The sequence below is a fragment of the Oncorhynchus kisutch genome, linkage group LG9 (assembly GCF_002021735.2).
Source record: "Oncorhynchus kisutch isolate 150728-3 linkage group LG9, Okis_V2, whole genome shotgun sequence".
In the NCBI taxonomy this organism is placed as follows: Eukaryota; Metazoa; Chordata; class Actinopteri; order Salmoniformes; family Salmonidae; genus Oncorhynchus; species Oncorhynchus kisutch.
In genome coordinates, this window is record NC_034182.2 from 27,374,512 (window position 1) to 27,381,602 (window position 7,091).

General features: G+C 45.3%; 1 protein-coding gene across 2 annotated transcripts in view; it reads left to right on the top strand.

The window, feature by feature from the left end:
- kirrel1a (kirre like nephrin family adhesion molecule 1a) overlaps positions 1–7,091 on the top strand; it is a 39,052-nt gene that overhangs the window by 621 nt on the left and 31,340 nt on the right. The window lies entirely within an intron of this gene.

A 7,091-nucleotide genomic window follows, 5' to 3' on the forward strand; every position in this document is an offset into this window, starting at 1 on the left:
GTCCTGTGCATACAGTAGCCTATTGCCTTTTTCAAATATGATGTTAGGCAGAAATGACGTGATTCGAATGACAGTGCGCGTCTAAAATTATTGACCAAAGGTGCTTGATATTGTAATTTGGGAACGGCTTGTGTCAATCATTCAAACGTTGCTTGCCATTTTTTATTGGTGCCTGATATAGAAATGTAGCCTAATAACACGCACGCACACATACACACACACCAAGGCCATTGTAGACGGTCTCCAGCTTGCCATGCGTAGCTGCCGCTGTATTCTGCTCTGCTCGTGCGCGCGACACAAAGATTGGAATGGGGACTTTTTTTCTCCATGTATTTCATTTCGAATCGAGGTATGGCCAGCATAGCTTCACGTATAATACCCCTAATGTCATCTAGATGATTTATCTTTAATAAATGTGCATTGACAGGTATAACAGCTATTGTTATAACGTAGTTGCTAGGAGACATGTGCTCAAGGTGGACGTGATTTCTTAGACTACCTGTTCGATTACAGCATCTTCCTTGTGCTCGCGCACGATACAAGGCAACCCTCCCTTTTCATTGTCTACCTTGTTGTGCGTGACAGTCAGAGAGTGCGTGTACTGTGAATGTGCGGGCACGCGCAGGTACTGACCAGCCTAGCACTTTATCGTAGGTAAGGGGCGTGTTTGAAAGGTCTATATAGGATGATGTCATCCATGTAGCCTGTGTCTCTTTTTAGATCACTATAGGCTAGCGCAACTCTTTTGTCCTTTACTCAACATCCATACACAATATTAGTATACTAGTATAACTATACACGGAATGCTAAATGTTAGTATTGTATCACCTTTTCACTGCCTAATCCTGTAAAACAACTGACATAGCCTATAGTGTGGCAGCTATAAACAGTAATCGTTATGAATGGTCATTACACACTACAAAACACACTAATACATCTTATTCACATGGATCGAAGCTGAAGCATGCACTCACTCACTCACTCACTCACTCACTCACTCACTCACTCACTCACTCACTCACTCACTCACACACACACACACACACACACACACACACACACACACACACACTAAATACAATGTAACCCCTTCAACCCAAATCAACATGCAAATTCTTGTTGTTTTTCTTCAGGGAGCCCTCCTCGGCTCCCTGACAGCAGTTTTCTCTCATAAATCCATCAGTGCACATGAGTGGTTCTGCTACAAGCCACACACACACACACGTGTTAGTTACGTGGCTGTAAACTATGTGTCACACACTGCGCTCATTATGGCAATGGTACAATGTCACAATTGTATCATTCATGTGTAGGCTATACTCTTCTAACTGCCTGTCCAAAACACTGCTCTCAAAACACTTGAAGATCAAAACTATTCTACATTTCTAGTTTTCTTAACAGGCATTTCATATGGTATGAAATGTAAATGTATGTCCTGCAAAGACTCTTTATAATCCATGAAATTGCAATTGTTGTTAGTAGCCTACACCTGGTAATTTTGTGACACTGCAACTTGGTGTTGCTACTGTACCTACCTAGACTGCTATAACAAAGGCCTCAGTGCAGATGCAACATTTGTCAGCCTCTGTCCTGAATGAACAATGTCACAACTACTTCATGTATACACTAGACTGGCATTGTTTTGTCGTTTCTGAATTTCAGATATTTAAGTATCACCAACTGCTGTCCACACATAGGAAACCGAGATGAATAACGCATTGAATGGATAAGATAGTAAAGGTGAATATGGATGATATGGTCTGAAAGGGAATGATGAGGTTATGTACCCCAATTAACTGGATAGGTGGAGGGAGGATGAGGTCATGATTAACGTTTTGCAGAAAATGGGTGTATCAGAAACAAGGGAGGGTTTTGTCAGACACACACACACACATTCACACACACACACACACACACACACACACACACACACACACACACACACACACACACACACACACACACACACACACACTACCGACCAAACAACCCAACCCAGTCTCATGAGCTACATATTCTATTTCAACATTTTTTGTGTGTAAATATTGCTAAAAAACATTGAAATGGAACATGTAGCTCATGAGACTGTGTAGTTTAAGTCACATGTGGGTCTATTCATAATGTGGATGTAACAATGAGATATACTCACAATTCCATAATGTAATCAAGCAATAGTTAGCATTTTCTTCACATTAGTTATGGCTATGCTACAGTGTGACGTTCAATGTCAACACAATGTGACTTGACGCTTTAAAACTCATTTTGACACATAATGTAATGAACACGAGGGGAGACAGAGAGCTGGATTCAAGCGCAGGGCGCAGCAGGTGTTTATTGTAAAGGACCACAGGAGGAGGCAGGTAGCTGTGTCCAGGGGCAGGCAGAAGGTCATACACAGGGGGTCAAAAAGGGCAACAGTACAGGCAGGGAAAAGGCTAGTAACGTAGTCCGGGAGATCAGGCAATAGGTAGGTAATGGGAAATTCGATAGGCTAAAGTACAGGCAGGGAATAGGCAAAAGGCGTCATTAGTGATGGGGTGCAAAGAACTGAACTAAATAGTGTGTGATAATGACCTCCAGGTGTGTGAACAGGTGATTAGAATTCAGGTGATTAGGATCTGGAGAGTGAGCTGCGTTAAGGGGATCTAGGTGTTTGAGAGTGTGAGCTGAAACGTGGGGTGGAAAGTGAGCTGCGTTCAGGGGATCTAGGTGTTTGAGAGTGTGAGTTGGAACGTGGGGTGGAAAGTGAGCTGCGTTCAGGGGATCTAGGTGTTTGAGAGTGTGAGCTGGAACGTGGGGTGGAAAGTGAGCTGCGTTAAGGGGATCTAGGTGTTTGAGAGTGTGAGCTGGAACGTGGGGTGGAAAGTGAGCTGCGTTCAGGGGATCTAGGTGTTTGAGATTAGATTATGCCTATTGAGGCTCATTGTTTATCATGTATAGTATACTAATCTATAAAATAATCAAAATTTATGTGTGTAATAAATTAAACATATTAAATTATAGCATTATGTAGCAACTCAAAATGACAGCAAGCCATCCGGGCCCATAGCAGTAGACGTTCAAGACCCTACTAAAGCTGTTTGACCACAAAGCGAGAGAGAAAGGGAAAGAGAGAGGGAGAGAAAGAGGGCGAGAGAAAGAGAGAGAGAAAGAGAGAGAGAGAGGAATAGAAGAGAGAAAGAGACACATCTGACTGAGCCTCTTTGCCATGTTTTCTAACTGTGTGTGTCTACATTTTGCCTAGAGACAATTTGGGGGTCGGGGGAGGGGTGGTAAAAAGTTGTGTTTGGGGGGGGTTCTGGTGTGGCGATAGTGGGGAGGGTGGTCTGGTGGGCAGGTGGGTGAAGTCGAAGGGGCCCAGATCAAGACCGATTAGAGTTTTTATTCGGAGGGTGGTTGTAGTGGGGGATGAAAAGAAAGAAAGCGGGTGAGAGAGAGAGAGAGAGAGAGAGAGAGAGGCAGGAATAGGGAGGGAGAGGGAGGGGTTGGGGGCCAGGGGGAGAGAAAGGGACGATTACTCAAGCCTGACTGGCTGCTCTGTAGGGACAGTTGGCCACACACACACACACACACACACCTCATTGACATAGAATATGGAAGAGAGAGTTCAAAGTGCTACTCTCAAATCAGAATTCTTTAACCCACATCTGAGGCCTCTTTCTCCTTCCCTGAGCTCTGGGCCTTAGAAGATGCCTCTGCACATGCCTTGGCTTAGACTAGAATTAATTGGCATTAATCACTGTTGAAACTTCTCTTCTTCTCCCTCATTTTTCAGTTAGATTTTTTACCCTCCCTCAGTTTCTCTCTTTCCCTTCTCTCTGTCCTTCCATTTATCCTCCTTCTTTCTGCTAGCTAAGCTCAATTCTCCCCCCTCTCTCTCTCTAATAAGTTCCAGATGTGGTTATTGCATTCCTTTAGTCAGTGGAAAGGAGAGGAGAAAAAAGGAGAGGGGGAGGGGTCAGAAGAAGAAGCACATGAATTAAAAGAGCACATGATGAAGGAAGAGTACAGCCACCCTGTACACACACACACACAGACCTGCAACCACATACATACACACACACACACACACACACACACACACACACACACACACACACACACACACACACACACACACACACACACACACACACACACACACACACACACACACACACATACACACACACACACATAACACACACACACACGAGATGGGATTCACTGCTGTCGTTAGGCTGTGTTTTTCTCCCTCAAAAGTTTTGGGACATTCCCCCTCCCCCTCTTCGCCCACTGTCCCCTTCTCCTCCACCATCCTTCCCTCCATCCCCTATCCCTCTATTCCACCCTCCTCCCCCTGTAGGAATGTGGCCGCCGGGTGATGATGTCATTTGATTTCTCGCTCTCGGAGTTTCTCCTCAAGAAGGGTAGGGAGATTTGTGTCGCTCCATCCGTCTCTCTCTCTCTCTCTCTATGATAACAACATTACAGCTAGCCATCTAACTAATAAGCCTACAGTTATGTGCCTGGTCTACACTGCTAGCCATACAGCCATTTAGCCTGCAGTAAAAATGGGAACATATTTAGTTAACGGTTCAACTGTTGTTGTTTTTATTACCCTAATCATTTAAAAAAGAAAATGTTGGTTGGAAGGATATGGCTACATGCAGCTCATTCACATCAATTCCATAGGAGAGACTTGTGTAAGTTGAGCCCTTTTTATTTTACATTCAGCATTACTCCGTCAAGGGAAACACCGTATTCTTTCTAACAAAGACATCTACATATATTTCAGGATGTTGTGTGTCCCTGTAAATAATCAGTATTCACGTGAACATTACAGCTTTGAAAATATAGCTTGTCCCCAAAAAAAGAGTGGTCTCTTGGTACGTTGAGCCGGAGGGACAGGGTAAATTAAGCGGCCGACGATTTGTTTTCCTGTACTGAATGAAATATTACCACCACCTTTTTAAAACCATGTTTATCTTTACTTCCCAAACACAGTTCAAAACAGTCACAGTTGCTTATTTGGAAATCACTCTGGTGAATTATCGATTCATAACGATATTGATTTTGCTAGCTAATTCAGAGTACGAAACAAAATATCCCTTGACCGAGGACCTATGTTACCACAAAACTCCACTTTGATAATTCTGTATAGCGTAGCCCTTGATCAGGGTTCGAAGCGGCCTGACATTGTTAGTCCGTGGTGGTCACCCTTGGTTACCCTTCAAGTATTCTTTGTCGTTCATTTGCATGTGCTCGTTTCAGAAAGGACGGGCTGGGTTATCTTGAAGAGAGGAGTTGTGAAAAAGCCCAGCATATTCATGTCGTCTCATAACGTGTCAGACACTTTGACCAGGAATTATCATATCAACCTGCACTGCTCCAAGGGGTTGTCATGGCCACTGTGTGTCTATCATTGTGTCAGTGGTCCTCACTGGCTGTAGCCATGGTAACAATGTCTGTAAAGGTGGTTCAATACAAATAAAGCACTTGAGATGTGAAATATGGGAGATTAGCCCGAGAGAAGAGGACAAAGAGAAAACGACACATACACACAGAGTGACAAACGGACAGACAGACAGACAGACAGACAGAGAGAGAGAGAGAGAGAGAGAGAGAGAGAGACAGAGAGACACAGAGAGAGAGAGAGAGAGAGACAGAGAGAGAGAGAGAGAGACAGAGAGAGAGAGAGAGACAGAGAGAGAGAGAGACAGAGAGAGAGAGAGAGCGTAGAAATTATTCTCTTCCCTTCATTTCCAAATAAATATGTTTCTATAGCAACCCTTTTACCAGGGGCTTTAATGATAGAGGGAGTGGGAAATAAAGAGCGGGAACAAGGAAAATAAATAAGAGCGGAGAGGTGGAGAGGCAGAGACGGAACATGTAAAGAGATAGAGGTGGAGAGGCAGAGACGGAACATGTAAAGAGATAGAGGTGGAGCAATGGGAGGGAGGGCATGATTATTTCTGAGTATGTGCCACGGACAGACAAAGGAAAGAAAATAATGGAACCGGGGGGTACATGGTGACAAAGAGAAAGAGAGAGGGAAGGAACCGGGGGTACATGGTGACAAAGAGAAAGAGAGAGGGAAGGAACCGGGGGTATATGGTGACAAAGAGAAAGAGAGAGGGAAGGAACCGGGGGTACATGGTGACAAAGAGAAAGAGAGAGGGAAGGAACCGGGGGTACATGGGGACAAAGAGAGAGGGAAGGAACCGGGGGTACATGGTGACAAAGAGAAAGAGAGAGGGAAGGAACCGGGGGTACATGGTGACAAAGAGAAAGAGAGAGGGAAGGAACCGGGGGTACATGGTGACAAAGAGAAAGAGAGAGGGAAGGAACCGGGGGTACATGGTGACAAAGAGAAAGAGAGAGGGAAGGAACCGGGGGTACATGGTGACAAAGAGAAAGAGAGAGGGAAGGAACCGGGGGTACATGGTGACAAAGAGAAAGAGAGAGGGAAGGAACTGGGGGTACATGGTGACAAAGAGAAAGAGAGAGGGAAGGAACCGGGGGTACATGGTGACAAAGAGAAAGAGAGGGAAGGAACCGGGGGTACATGGTGACAAAGAGAAAGAGAGAGGGAAGGAACCGGGGGTACATGGTGACAAAGAGAAAGAGAGAGGGAAGGAACCGGGGGTACATGGGGACAAAGAGAAAGAGAGAGGGAAGGAACCGGGGGTACATGGTGACAAAGAGAAAGAGAGAGGGAAGGAACCGGGGGTACATGGGGACAAAGAGAGAGGGAAGGAACCGGGGGTACATGGTGACAAAGAGAAAGAGAGAGGGAAGGAACCGGGGGTACATGGTGACAAAGAGAAAGAGAGAGGGAAGGAACCGGGGGTACATGGGGACAAAGAGAAAGAGAGAGGGAAGGAACCGGGGGTACATGGTGACAAAGAGAAAGAGAGAGGGAAGGAACCGGGGGTACATGGTGACAAAGAGAAAGAGAGAGGGAAGGAACCGGGGGTACATGGTGACAAAGAGAAAGAGAGAGGGAAGGAACTGGGGGTACATGGTGACAAAGAGAAAGAGAGAGGGAAGGAACCGGGGGTACATGGTGACAAAGAGAAAGAGAGGGAAGGAACCGGGGGTACATGGTG